The 13,987-nt window shown below is 40.8% G+C and overlaps 1 protein-coding gene across 1 annotated transcript in view; it reads right to left on the bottom strand.

Annotated features, from left to right (window-relative positions):
• The window catches only part of LOC110206636 (somatomedin-B and thrombospondin type-1 domain-containing protein-like), a 33,059-nt gene that overhangs the window by 16,720 nt on the left and 2,352 nt on the right, over positions 1-13,987 (bottom strand). The gene's annotated exons all lie outside the window — the stretch shown is intronic.

Genomic DNA, 13,987 nt, shown 5'->3' with positions numbered 1-13,987 from the left:
ATTTGCAAATGGTGGGTCCTAAATTGATAGTACAACCTGCAGGCCTAAACTTTTCAGCCCCAGTGCTGCAGGGACATTTCTAGACCCCAGACCAGATATGTATTTACCATCTTGAAGCTTCCAAATAAGAAGATGCATTGATGCTGGGGTTAGTGAGGAAATCCTTTGTTTCCTCTTCTGCAAGATGAGAATCATAAACAAATCATCATTGCTGTATTTATATAGTGTTTTACAAACCACTTTCTTCACAACAACTCTGTGAGGCAGGTAGCTTCACAAAGTTCTATTCTTATTCCCATTTTACAGATGAGAAAATGGAGCCTCAGAGAGGGAAAGTGATTTTCCTAAAGTCATGTGACTGGCAAGTGGCAGAGCCAGAATCCCAACTTGGGTCTCCTGACCCTAGGTCCAGTGTCCATTTCGTTACACCAAACCAGAATGCTAGAGCTGGACAGGGACTGCTTTCTATATCCTAAAGTCTTATAGAAATGCAAATTATCATTATCACCATTATTACTGGTAAAAATATCTTAGAGCTAATCTACTCCAACTTCCCCATTTTACAGATTTGGAAACTAAGTGACTTGCCAAAGGTCACACAGACATTAGTGAGACAGCGGGGATTGGAACTCCTATCATCAGGCTCCCAGTCCAAATATTTTACTCCTTTCACCAAAACCCAACTTTTTATTTTTATTTCCCAGGTAAAAATTCACAAGGGACATACATATTCTGGTTATCTGTGCAATGATCAGCTCAAAGGCCATTAATTAGTAGGAAGGCACACACATCTGAGGTGTTGTTATTTCTCAGCCGGGGCTGTCTGCAGCCTGACACCTCACCATTTCTTCGTTGTCAAGCTTCCAAAATCAGGGTAATTCTCAAAGATTTCCATGGGAGCGCTTTCTTGCTCAGTGGGCTGAAGCTATTAGCAAAGTAAATGGCACCATCCCACTGTAGCAGAAGGAGTTCTGGAGTGGAAGTCATAAGATCTAGGGTCTTAGTCTTGGCTGTGCCATTAACTTATTCTGTGACCTTGGATAAGTCCCTTCCCCCCTCGGGGCCTCAGTTTCTCCATTTCCATCCTTAGTAAAATTAGGAGAAAGAACTAGATGGTTTCTAACATTCCTTCCAGATAAGAACAATAGTCACAGTTCTATAGCATTTAAGGTTTCAAAAGTCTTTTCCCCAGAATAGTTCTAATGAGAAAGCAATGCAAGTCATCTGAGAGGAAAAAGCTGAGGCTCAGAAAGCAATTAAGTGATTTGTCCAAGGTAACAGTTATTTAGTGGTGGAGGCAAGAGGCAAACCTGGATTTACAGGTGGCAGGTGCAATGTTCTTTCCACTACACCATGCTGTCTCTCTAAGAGTCAATCATTCTGAAACAAGTTTAAATTCATATACAGACACACAGTTTTCGGGCTGAAAGATACCTTGAAGATCGCCTAGTCCAAGTCCCTTATTTAAAAACCAAGGAAACTGAGGCTTCAGCAAGTAGGAATTGTGTAGTGCTGTGGAAAGAGTATTGAATTGGGAGCCACAGAACCCAAGCTAGAATTTTGACTCTTCCATGTAATGGCTGAGTGACCTTGGGCAAGTTTCTCTAAATCATGGAACCTCAGTAAAATAAAAGGACAGCGCTAAACGATCTCTAAGGTCCCCTCCCACTCGAAATCTGTGGACTTTTGATCCTCTGTCTTGTCCACTAGCATCTATGGGAATCAAGAAGGGCCTCTTGAATGAGGTGGCACTGAAATGGAGCCTTGAAAGGTAGCCAAGGATCCCAAGAGACAGAGATGAGGAGAAAGAGCTTTCTAAGCATGAAAAGAAAAGGAATCAGGAGACAGAGAAAGGAAGAGAGAAGTAGGCCAGTTTGCTTCATGCAAAGAGTGTGAAGCAGAATAACATGGAATCTGCCTGGGAAAATAGGCTGAAGCCAGAATGTGATGAGCTTTATATAGCAATCAAAAAGTTTGTATTTTACCCCATAGGCAAGAGGAAACCATTGAAATTCTTGAGTAAGAGAGGGACATGATCAGAATTATGTTTTAAGAATATCAATTTGACAGCTGTGTGGAGAATGAAGCAGAGAGGGGAAAGCCAGGGAGATCAGTTAGGAAGCTATTAATAACCCAAGTAAGAGGCAATGAGCATGAGCACCTGGACTAGGGTTATGGCCTGTGAAAGAAAGAAAGGAAAAGAGAGGAGGGAGGGAAGGAAGGAAGGAAGGAGGGAAGGAAGGAAGGAAGGAAGGAAGGAAGGAAGGAAGGAAGGAAGGAAGGAAGGAAGGAAGGAAGGAAGGAAGGAAGGAAGGAGGGAAGGAGGGAAGGAGGGAGGGAGGAAGGAAAGAAGGAGGGAAGGAGGGAAGGAGGAAGGAAGGAAGAAAGGGAGGAAGGAAGGAAGGAAGGAAGGAAGGAAGGAAGGAAGGAAGGAAGGAAGGAAGGAAGGAAGGAAGGAAGGAAGGGAGGAAGAAACATTTGAGAGGTGCTAAGGAGGTGGAATCAAGACTTTGAAACTGGTTGGATGTGGGAGGGTGAGTGCAAGTAGAGAGTTTAGGATGGCTCCTAGGTTTCACACCTTGGAAATTGGAAGAATGGTGGTATCCTTGACAGAAACAGGAAAGCAAGGATGGCTGGGCTTAGGGAACAACAGAATGAGTTCTTCTTTGGACTTGTTGACACCTATGGAATGTCCAGATGGAAATGTCCAGCAAGTAGTTAGAGAGCCAGAAGTGGAGCTCAGGGAGAGGTCTAAACTGGCTATGGAGGTATGAGCATCACTCATAGAGAGAGTTAAACTCATGTAAGCTGAGGAGATCGCTGAGAAAGAGTCGAGAGAAAGAAAGAGAAAACACAGGATAGGACCCTGAGGCACACTCACAAATATGAAGAAGGTCGTGAATGATAAATCTACAAAGTAGACTGAGAAATACAAAGCTGCTGGATAAGATGAAAGTCACAACCAAGCAGAGTCATGAAAGCCTAAGCGAGGCAGGAGAGGATTGTCCTAATGTCTAATATTATAGAGAAGTCACTCCCTAACAGAATCTATTCTAAGATAACTGTCCTCTTATAACAAGAGGTTAATTATTACTGAAGGGAAGAAATCTGATTTCAAGATGGAAACTCACCCCAAATTTATCTACACAGCTGCAAAGGAGAAAATGAGACTATTAACTTGGTAAAAACCACATACAAAGTGCTCAGGGAATGGAACACTTCATACCAGTAGGTGGCAGTATTTCAGAAAATTATAGTATGTCTATATATAACTTTTATATAATATACACTTACACAGTACATATCCTGTACATACAATGTGTATTACTACCCTGTTTCCCTAGTAGAAAACACGAACTTAAACTTAGCAGCAATAGCACCTGAAGAGCCTGAGTTAAAGCAAGCCAGCTGCCCAGGTTACCCAGGTAACATCATGCCACCTGAGTTAGTTGGAGCCCAGGGGAGCTTAAGCCAGCCTCTGCCACTGTGCAGCTTTGGGCAAATCTCTGGGCCTCAGTTTGCTCACCTGTAAAATGAGTGAGTTGGACTATATGATTGCAAAGACCCATGCCAGCTCTGCCATTCCTTGCTTTAAAGGTCTCTCCCAGCTCTGACATTCTCTGGTCTAAGGTCCTTTCCAGATCTCACCATTGATGATTTGACCTCTACAACTTTATCTTCCACAAGTCTTTACTTTTAACCCTCTGCTCTGGTTAGGTGAGCGTAGCAAAAAGGGAAGTCTGTGACTCCCAAGCTATATAATGCGGAGAAAAACAACATAAAAGGAAACTGGAGGGGGTAGGCTTGTGGGTGCTTGTGCTTCTGGCAATATTTATGACAATTTCTACTCGCCACGCCCAAATCTTATTCCCCTAGATTTAGAGCTATTCTGACAGAGAGACTTGCCTAGAAGACCCTGGATTGTCAGCATCCCAATCATTCAAGCAATGGAGTGGGAAAGGAGGGAAAGGAAAGGAGAAAACTCTGACTTTGTAAGTTGTAGATAGATCACTGGAATTGGAGTCAAGAACACATTAAGTCACTTAACATCTCAGCCTCAGTTTCCTTATCTAAAAAATAGGCATAATAATAGCATTTACTTCTCAGGGTTGTGAAAATCAAATGTGACAATATATGTAAAGCACTTTGCAGACCTCAAAGCACTATACAAATGTTGGCTATCATGTGATCATTATTGATGATACATGTCACAATTTTAAGTTCCCTGCAGCAAAAGCCTTTTAAAGTCACCCACTGTTTCTATTTAGATGGTTTTGGTTAACATCTGGATCTTATTTTTGAGAAAAGATTCATTTTGTCTACAGCTAAATAATATATGATAATATTGATGTTCCTATTAAGGTTATTTTGGGAAAATACCAGTTTTATCTCTGATGAAGTACTCTAAGATAACCTGAAATAGTCGACTGAAGAATTTTTACAGATTTATTTCAAATTGACAATAGATACCAATAATTTCTTTAAGTTGTAATTTCTCACTAGAAAGTCACAAGGATTCTCTGTATCACACTGAGTTGTCTTGCAAAGCTACAGTAAGACTACTGATCAGAGAGCTCTCTATGAAGTTAGAGAATACGGTGGCTCCTGAGTCTTGTCTAACTTGTTTTAGGCAGTTCGGTATAGCCTTTGTTTCTGTGCTGTTCTATTTTGAGCACAAAAACTATCACTCAATTTGTATTTTCTTGGAACACATTTTAAAAACACCACAGTCATTGACTCACTGATTCAGAAAAAAAGTTTGGTAAAATGTATTTTGTAAACAAGTTAATTTTATAATGTAAAAATTACTCTAACCTTAAATTGTTATTTGCTCTTTCATAGTCTATACTTGATACATTTCCGCTTTATATAAAGTAGGATTCTACAAATATGTAGATGTTTGGCCATATGAATGTTGTCAATAATTTGTATAATTCTTTGATTAAACATTTATTCCTTAAATTAACAACATCTGGATCAATCCCGGAGAAAAGACTTGTCAATGGATAGGGAAAGTACAAGTGAGAAATAACCCCTGATTCAGGAATAGTAGAAAGAAAGTAATATTGGGAAGACTATGATCTGCCCCATGCAGACAGAAAAGATGTCAGAAGTGGGAGCCTGTCACATTGGGTGAGAAAAACCCTGTTTTATGCACAGGTAATTTGGGGGATTTCCCTCCTTTCTTTGAATTGGGTGAATTTTTTATTTGTAAGCCTGTTAGTTTAGATGAGTGTTGGATTAGTATCCCCAAAAATTTTTTTGGCCATTTCTCCAGGGTATAACTGGCAGCTCAAAGTTTTGTTTTCTTAATTATTGTTTCCAACTGGGACCCTTCCTGAGTAGACCAGCTGTTGTTTCACTATACCTTTAATGTTGTGACATAGTAAGAACCAATATGTGTACTGTCCCCAAAGAATGGCATAGTAGATAATGTGCAGGCCCTAAAGTCAGGAAGATGAGAAATGGAAACCCACCTCAGATACTGACTAGCTATATGAGAAGCCTTGACAAATCACTCTACTTCTCTCACCCTCACTTATCTATGAAATGGGGATACAACATCTAGTTCACGGGGCTGCTGTGAGGATCAAATAAGATAACAAATGAAAAGCAATTTGCAAACCTTAAAATGTCATATGAAAGTTATTATGATTTAAAGTCAGTATGGCACGGTAGAAAGACATCCTTGGACTCAGGAAGACCTGGGCTCAAGCCTGCTTCTGACACTTACTAGCTTATATAGTCAAGAGGAAGATGTTTAACTTCTCAATGCTCTACGTAACTGTCTAAGATTTTAAGTTACACACAAGTGACTGGTCTATATCAATAGAGTTGGTTTCCATTCTGGGTATTTCTGACACCCATGAAATCACTGTCCTGTGCAAATATATGTTTGTATGTATATATGCATATACACATGCACATATGCAAATATATGTATATAATTACCTGCTATTGCACTGTTGCTATTGTTATCACTGTTGCATTATTTGGTTCATTATAATTGAGTCTGGGGTAAACTAGGATCACGACTAGGCAATCACTTCCCATCAGATTGCCCAGGTTGACTCAAAAAAGAAAAATGACAAATGTCAGAAGGGCTGCAGGAAAACAGTCACATTGATACACTGTTAGTGGAACTGCAAACTGGGACAGAAAATCTGAACAATAGTTTGAAAATATGTTCCAAAAGTTACTAAACTGTGCTTAACCTTTGACCCAGTGACATCACGATTAGATCTATACTCCCAAAGAGATTTTTTTTAAAAGAGGAAACAATCTCATATGTACAAAAAATAACATATTTTTGTACATATATTTGTAGCAGCTCTTTTGGTGTTGGCAAATAATTGGCACCTAATGGGGTGCCATCAGCCAGGAAATGGCTGGACGAATTATGGTATATGAATGCAATGAAATACAATTGGATTATAAGAAAAAATGAGGCAGCTTCAGAGTAACCTGGGAAGGCTTGTATGAAATGATGCAAAGTGAAATGAGCAGAAAAAGGAGAACAATTTATACAATAATATCAACATTGTACAAACAAAATTTTGAAAGCCTTAAGAATTCTGATCAATGCAATGATTAATCATGATTCCAGAGGTCTAATGGTGAAGAATGTTATCCACTTCCTAACAAAGAAGTAATGGACTAAATGTGCAGAATGACAGTGATAATAATAATCTCAATAATAGCTAACATTTATATAGTGCCTACTAGGTTTCTACTATGCACAACTTACTATTCCTTTCAAGTATACAACAAAATTATGTAAATTTTCTTTTTCTTCTTTGTTTCTTTCCTCTCCCCTCCCTAGCAATGGTGTGTATATGTGTGTGTGTGTGCATATGTATGTATGTAAAATTATTCTACACATATTTCTATTTATCAGCTCTTTCTCTAGATGCAGATAGCATTTTTCTTCATATGTCCTTTTTAGTTAATTTGGGTATTTATAATAGACAAAATAACTTACTCACTCAAAGTTGTTCTTAAAACAATATTGCTATTACCATATACTAGGTTTCAAGAATTGTTCTAAGTGCTTTACAAATATCGTCTCATTTGATCTTCACAACCTTAGGATGTAGGTGCTGTTATTATCCTGCTTTACAGATGAGGAAACTAAGGCAAATAGAAGTTAAGTGTCTTGTCCATGGCTCACACAGCTAATAAGTGTATAAGGCCAAATTTGAACTCAGTTCTTCTTGACTCCACTGTACCACTTAGCTGCCTCTATGTGAATGAGACACATATTTTTGGACGTCGCCAAAGTGGGAATTTATTTTGCATGACTATGCATAATTGTTACACAGGTTTTGTTTTTTCTTTTTTTCGGTGGCTAGGAGGGGAGGTAAGTGGGAGAAAAAAATAAACAATTGTTAATTGAAAAAATAAAAATCAAAGTAAAAAAAAAGTAAGTTGTGTATTCTAGTGGCAGTAGAACTCCATCAAGCAGTGTTAGTTTCAGTGTTATCTACCGCATACCATGACAAAGCTATTCAGGCTGGAGTGCTCAAAAAGGAGACTGGAACAATGTCTGTGCTCTTGCCAATTACCTGATATAGCACAACACTCCAGCGTCCCCAAAGAGATAAAAGTTGAAGAGGATGTCTGGAAATTAGTTGCTAGACCCCCTATGGAGGACAAGAACTTGGCAAGAAATTTCAAAACCTTCCTGGGGAGAGGGAGATGGATGGAAGATGAAGTGAGGTATCTGTCCAGAAGGATAATAAGCTTGCCAGTGCAAAGATAAGAGCCTTTATTTCCCCATCCCTCCTCCAAACTTCCTAGGTTCTATCTGCAGCACAACCATCTTTTCAATCACTCAGGTTAACAGTCTAAGAATCATCTTCAACTCTTCTCTCTCCCTCATCCCCCATAGCAACACTTGTTGATTCTACCTCTATGACATCTCCTGGTAGCCATCCCTTTCTCTCCATTTGTGTGGCCACCTCTAGAGTTCAGGCCCTCATCACTTCTCACCTGGATTATTCCAACAGCCTCCTCATTGAACTTCCAGCTGCCAGTCTCGCACTCTCTCCAATCCATCCCCCAAATACCTGCCAAAATTTTCTTCCTAAGCTGAACAACCCCTGCTCCAAAACTTTGGGGGTTCCCTATTGCCTTTGGGATAAAAAACAAACTCAGTTTGGCATTTAAAGTCCTTCGCAATCTGACTTCAGACTACTTTATTATAAACTTATTACATGTTACTCACCTTCATGTACAACATAGAGTACATGTCTGGTTCTCTGAACTCAAAACACTGATTCCATGTTTTTGCACAGGCTGTCCTCTATGCCTAGGATCTTCAAGAGCTTAGACATTTTCTAGGATTTGTTGGCTACTATCAGAAAATGCAACCATTGCTAAATCTCTCGAGCTCACTTGTAGGTGTATGGTTGAGAAGAACTAGACACAGAAGGGCAAAAAAGGGGGCAATCTCACCCCTTTGGCACCATTTGGAAGTCATTATGACAAAAAATATAAATGAGTTTTTAGGGACTAGTTCACATGTGTACTGGTGCTGGCTTCTCAAATCCAAGTAATCATATCGTGTTACATGCGGACGCTAGCCTGGAAGGCTTGTGAGCAATCTTATCCCAGAAGAGCAATGGTGTGATAGGAACATCTACCAGCATTTCCCCACAACATGGGTTAGGATCACTCCTCCTTCTTCCCTCCTGTAACATGGATTAGCTCTTCCTAAAAGGAGATAAAGCCGTCCCCTGGTTTCTTTGATGCACCTTCCTAGTCATCTAAGGGCATAAAAAGTGCCAGCCAAAAAGGAGCAGCACTATTCTGCCTTGATGCATTTCTGAAGACCATGCAAGGCAAGATGTCCTTCTTCACCATATCCTACTCTGAAGACTAGGAACTTTCCCATATGGAGACAAGGGAGGCCATGTCCAGAGAAGCTAAAAGCCACTGTGTCCTTGTTGCATATCCTTGCCATGTTAGAGCAAAGTAAATCTCCCTTTGTTAACATTTCAATGCCTTGAGAGTGCCATGTTTCATCTTAACATCCAGTGTCACCTAGGAGAGTGTTGGTGCTGGGACCTCCTTCGACAATCAGGCATCAAAAACTTATTGCATTTTCCAGTTAGGAACTTACTGAGAGGGAGACTCATTATCCCATACACATTTTGGCATTCTTGGCTTTGAAGTAGGTTTTCGCTAATAAGTTCTAAGAATACGTATATTGTGACCAGTGCCAAATTAGATGCTGCCTGCCAGAGACGGGCAGAAGCACTAGCCAACTCTGAGTTCAGGGTGTACTATCAGCCAGGAAACAAGACCATGAATGCAGATGAAGCCTCGTGTCCTGTAGGGCACGCAAGTCTGAAGCTAAGATAATCGCGGAATAGGTAAAGTCTGTCTGTGACACTCAGAGAGACTGCTATCCCAGGTCCAAGAGCACAGCTGAGAATCTGGGATACTGACTATCAACCAAACCAGAGGAAAAGTTTCCCAACTCTTTTTGGGTCATGGACCCCTTGGGCAATCTTAATTTAAAGTTGCTCAAAGTATAATGGGTAGCTAGGTGGCACAGTGGGTAGAGCACTGGACTTGCAATCAGGAAAACACAACTTCATGAATTCAAATCCAGCCTCAGACACCTTACTAGCTGTGTGACCCTGGGCAAGTCACGTAACCCTGTTTGCCTCAGTTTCCTCATCTATAAAATGAGCAAAATGAGCTGGAGAAGGAAATGACGAACCACTCCAGTATCTTTGTCAAGAAAACCCCAAATAGAGTCCCAAAGAGTCAGACACGACTGAACAACAACAACATTATATGCTCATTTATGTGTGTTTGTAATGTGTGGTACAAATAGCAGACTACCCTCCAGAATTTTCAGAGTCTGCAATTTTTTACTGAAGAAAGTAGTAGTGTAGTAGCTAGCATTTATATAGCATTTCAAGGTTTCCAAGTCAGCTTGTACATGTCATCTCATTTGATCCTCACAACAACCCAGTGAAATAGGTACTATTATTATCCCTATTTTATAGATGAGGAAACTAAGACCAAAAGCAGTTAAATGACTTGCCCAGGGTCATATAGCTAGTTTGAGATGGGATTGGAACTGAGGTCTTCCTGACTCACGTCTAGCACTCTTACTAAGTCTTCTACCTTTCCCCAGAGATATAAAGAAAGGAGATCACCCAAGAAGGTTTGGGAAAAGACTTATGTCAGGGCAGATAAAGGACATATTCTGGACCAGAGAGGGCTTTGGAGAGAAGAGGGTACTCATTGAGAGAAGGTTTTAAAGTGACATCCCAGGGAGCCAAGGATGAGGCATCGACCCACATCCTTACCTGTGAAGACAGAAAGCAAAAAAGGTAGAGAATGTCATGATGAAAAGAAAAAAAATGACTGTGATCATATACCAGTGTGAATCTTCTATATCCCACCCTGAGCTGGGTAGGATATGACACTCATCGCTCCTATTCCTGTAATAGACCAGAGCAATCTAATTCAAGAGTTCACCTGTTCCAGGCAATGGAGACATTTATGGGACCCAAGATCTAGCCCATTTGAACAAAATGAGGTGGCTACTGCATCTGCTTGTATAGAGAGATGGCCTTGTCTCCCAAGTAATTCCCTCTTACCTTTTGGACTTGTGGGAGCAAAAAGAGTAAGAGTAGGGGGATCCAGAGAGGTAGAAGGAATGGTTGCCATGAAAAGTGTGTGACAAGTCACCAACACCCAAAGTATTATTATTGAGCCAGGGCAGTATAAATGAACTACGCATGTGTCCTATTCAGGATAGGACCTACATCACTAAACATCTGTTCAGTCCATGGCTAGCAATTTTTATTTCCCCCTCTCCTTTCCTTCTCTCTCCTAACAGCACAGATAGACTCCTTTTGAGATCAATATTTACCACAGGGCTTGTGAAACATTTATCCTTTTATGTTAAAATTGTATTTTGTGTCTTGAGCTCCAAAAGATAAAGCTGATGGTCAATGGACTTTTTAAAAAATGAAGTGGCTACAAAATCATCTAGGACTTCAATCATGAAATAACATGTGTGAGTAGTGTTTTTGGCAGGCCCTACTCCCCTCCCTATTTCCTCTTGATTGAGAACCTCTTTGAGTAGCTCAACTAGGGGAGCTTGGACGCTTAGAGCACCAGGCTGGAGTGCTAGTCATGGGAGGGAAGGAGAAAATGACCTTTTGAGTTGCTGATGCCTGCTGCAATTTTAGGCTATCTGTGATGAATGTCTTTTAAGTTAGCTGCTTGCTACCACTTGATATTATCATGATTTTCCTAATAAAATTTTTGGTTACTACAATATACAGTTGAAGTGATTTATTAACAACTGCTGAATCAAACAAGAGAGGGGACTTGCCCATGGGACTGCCCATGGGGCAGAGATACATTTGACAAGTAATCTTAGAACTTGGGAATAGCTGGAAGAAGTTGGTGCTGAGAAGTCTGTAGCCTACCTAGGCAGACAGGGCACCTGGCACATGTGGGAGCGTGGCACACTAGGGAGGGCAGATCCCTATGTCACTTTCATTCTCACTTTACATCTAACGTGGTCCTTGGCAAGGGTAGGTGATTCATAAAGACGTGAATGGTGGAAAGAGCACTGGATTCATAATCAAACCACCTAGCTTTTAGTTCCAGCTCGTTCACTCACTCTCTCTGTGACCTTCCCCACTCTGAGTCCCAGCTCTTTCCTTTGTAAAACAAGGGGGGTTAGATTAGGTGATCTCTAAAGTCCCTTCTAGCTCTAACATTGTACATTCTATCTTAGGCCTTTTTAGTTCCAGTATTCTTTGTTCTCCAGTTATTTCTCGCTCTCACATTCTCCACTTGCCAAGCTTCTTCTAATTCTAACATTCTGTGTTCTGAGTTCCCATCCAGCTCTAATGCTTTGATTCTATAAATTGAATAGAATTCCCCAATACTATAAATAGTAGATTTTGGATTATAGTTTCCTTGATTCTGGAAATCACAAAATTTTCAGTCCCTTGGCTTTGAGCCCCTAAAATAATTTTTGCTGAATCTGGGATTTGGTTATAAGCATATGGAGATGTGCCAGCCCATAATCAGAAAGCTGGTTTCTGGTCCCACAGTCCTTTGGCACCTACTGTATAAAGTAGGACGTAAAATGGGGCAAACAAAGGGAACAGAAGCTTTGGTGAACACAAGGAATCATCTTTATCATCCTCCTCTCACCCACCCTCTTGCCCATCTCCTGCCACCCTAGTCTGAGCTCTTTATACTCTAGAGAATGATGAAGTGTTGATAACATCAACTGGTTTTGTGGGCTCTGGGTCAGGAATGTGGGAACATTTCCCTGGCTCTTTAAACAATGTAACCACTGGTCCTTTCTGCCCATCTCCCCCTTCTAGGGCCCCGCAGCACTCCCTTCCCGCCAGTGAATAACAACAGACAGAGGCATATCCACTGGAAAGGGCCTTAGACTGTAGAACATTAGAACTGGAAGGAACTTTAGAGAGTAGAATGTCAAAGCTGAAGGAACCCCAGAACATATAACATGGATATTAGTGCTGGAAGAGACTGTAGGACATAGAAAATGGACAATTAGAACAATTTGAAATTATAAAATGGCTTCTCTCTGGAACTGGAATGGGATCCCTGGCCCCTGTTCAGAACCCCTTAGGCCACAGGTATGTCCCTGAAACTGTGCATCAATTCTCTTACCTGTAAAATGTGTATAAGAATGCCAGCCAGAAGGAGTTGTGATTTGGAGCAGCTAGGTGGCACAGCAGATAGAGCTTTGGCCTTGGAGTCAGGAGGACCTGAGTTCAAATCTGGCCTCAGACACTCGACACTCACTAGCTGTGTGAATCTGGGCAAATCACTTAACCCTGATTGCCTTACCAAAAATTAAAAAAAGTGGGCTCCTGAGTCCCTGAGGATCCACCCTTGCAGGTATGTGTGGGATGATTGCAGGCATGTGCCAGTTAGGTGCAGGTACCACATATGTACAGGAAGAAAACAGTCCTGCTGTTCTAGGCAGATGATTTTCCAAGTACAGCCTAGAAAGGGCTAGCTAATGGTTTCATAATATTCAAAGAGAGGGATGTACCAGTACACATCTGGTACCTTTAGTATGATTTAACATGGAATGAAATTCCCTCCCACCCCCGGCTTGCTCCTCACCCAACAAAAAGTACTTTCCCCCACAGATGACTGAAAGTCTAATTCTAGTAATTCCCTCAGTTCTTTAGTTAAGAACTTGTGCCCTCTTTTAAAATGAAAGTGTATCCAGAAAAGGTAGCTTATTATGTTAATACCTTAGAATTATGTTATGTCAGTGCTCTAGGGAATCCTAGAAATCATTTAGTTCAACCCCCTCATTTTACAGGGGATAAACCTGATATTCACCAAGAGGAATTGGCTTGCCCAAGGTTATACAGTGAATCAGGGACAGCACCAGGGCTAGAATGCAGATCTCCTGACTCTTATCTCAAGGCTAGAATGCCAAAGCTGGATCTTAGTACTCATCTAATCCAATCCCCTCATTTTACAGATGGGGAAACTGAGGCTCAGAAATGGGAAGGACACTGATTCCTAATATCACACAGGGAATCAGGGGCAGAATCAGATCCAGAACCCGGTCTTCTGACTCCTCATCTAGGATGCTTACTAGTACAACATAATATATAGTCAGCATTAAAGGTAGAGAAAAGCCATCACTCCAGGTCTGGCCAACCCTTGTCAGGTAATGATGAAAATTCTAACATTGGGAAGAAACAAAAAAATAGCAGAGACAGCATCTCTAATGGCCAAGCATTAAAGCATCTCCTCGATGCTTCAACCTTCTGTGAGCTGCCTCATTTTTTTTAAGGGGAGGGAGGTAAAATAACCTTTTATCCTAAAGAATCTGCAGCTGCAAGAATCGGAATAAGCATTCACTTAAATCATACTCCATGGACATTCATTATTAATACAGATGATGGTAGCAGCAATGATGATAGTGTTGGATATGATGGTA

This window comes from Phascolarctos cinereus, unplaced genomic scaffold (genome assembly GCF_003287225.1).
Source record: "Phascolarctos cinereus isolate Bilbo 61053 unplaced genomic scaffold, phaCin_HiC Scaffold_2;HRSCAF=192, whole genome shotgun sequence".
NCBI classification, from domain to species: domain Eukaryota; kingdom Metazoa; phylum Chordata; class Mammalia; order Diprotodontia; family Phascolarctidae; genus Phascolarctos; species Phascolarctos cinereus.
The sequence above is the reverse complement of the archived record's forward strand: the minus strand, read 5'-3'. Positions and strand labels throughout refer to the sequence as shown.